Below are 1,191 nucleotides of genomic sequence, written 5' to 3'. Positions count from 1 at the left end.
GAACATTGTTGTTGGCATCCTCCTGTCTCGAGAGACAATGAAGGCCGTGTCAGTTCCTACACCTGGGATCGAACCCGGGTCTCCTTGTTTGAGCGCCGAACGCTCTAACCACTACGCCGCACGATGCCACTGGCCATTAGAAGAAAATAAAGAAATTCTTACCGCACTCGTACTCTGGACAGCAAGGGTCGAAGTCGGCCACATTCCTCATGACTTTACAGTAACCTTCGCAGACGGGCTGCTCTACAGGTTCACAGTACACGTGCTCACAAGTGAAGTAGTTAGGGCCACGGCAAGTACAGATCTGGCAACTGTCGCCGCCGGGGACCCAGGTAGAGTTGATCTGGAATTTAAAAATGCGTGTGCTTTTGAAAAAAAAACAAAAACAACAAGAGTTCCGAGATCTCATACCTCCATGAAATATAGGCTTGCTTTGTCATACTTCCTTTCAACATGTCCTCATTAATTATGCAAATGGTATCTACGTTAACATAATATATGTATAGTGGTGTTAACCTTTAAGTAACTTATACATGTCGAGAGGTATAAAATTCCCATCATTAACCAATAAGAAGTCACAGAATTTTCACATTAATTATGCAAATTAGGTCATCATTAGCATAATTGGTATGTGTTGATGTTTCTCCAGCCACAGCTTAAATAGATTACATGTATAAATGAACTATTATATATAACACTGTAACTATAGAATTTCCTCCTTAATAACAGGCAATTTGGTAAGTTTCAAGGAGGAGGACATTATACAAGCCTTGCAGGCTTCTTTCCTCCTCCTGTACACTGTTTTAATTTCTTTGTTTTGTATTTGTTGATTATTGTTTTCATTTGTGCAAATAAATAAATAAAAATGAAAATGAAAATTTCTTACCGGTACAATGTTGCCTTGGTCGTCCACACAGTGCACTGCAGATGAAGCAGAATATCACGGCAGAGGTTAGTTAGTGGCAACATATTCAATCAATGATGCTAAAAGAAGACAGCTATTTAGGAAAGTGTTCACTTCGAACTTCTGGTATTGCAAAGAGAAAAGAACTCTACGCATCATTACATTAATGTTAACTCACACATTACAGACTGAAGAATATAATCATCTCTTTAGCCTTATCTAGTTTATCTATCTATCTATCGCTCTCTCTCTCTCTCTCTCTCTCTCTCTCTCTATATATATATATA

General features: G+C 38.7%; 1 protein-coding gene across 3 annotated transcripts in view; it reads right to left on the bottom strand.

Moving 5' to 3' along the window:
* LOC109473003 (mucin-5AC-like) overlaps positions 1-1,191 on the bottom strand; it is a 35,702-nt gene that overhangs the window by 26,193 nt on the left and 8,318 nt on the right. The gene's annotated exons all lie outside the window — the stretch shown is intronic.

This window comes from Branchiostoma belcheri, unplaced genomic scaffold (genome assembly GCF_001625305.1).
Source record: "Branchiostoma belcheri isolate BF01 breed outbred unplaced genomic scaffold, Haploidv18h27 scaffold29, whole genome shotgun sequence".
Taxonomy (NCBI): Eukaryota; Metazoa; Chordata; class Leptocardii; order Amphioxiformes; family Branchiostomatidae; genus Branchiostoma; species Branchiostoma belcheri.
The sequence above is the reverse complement of the archived record's forward strand: the minus strand, read 5'-3'. Positions and strand labels throughout refer to the sequence as shown.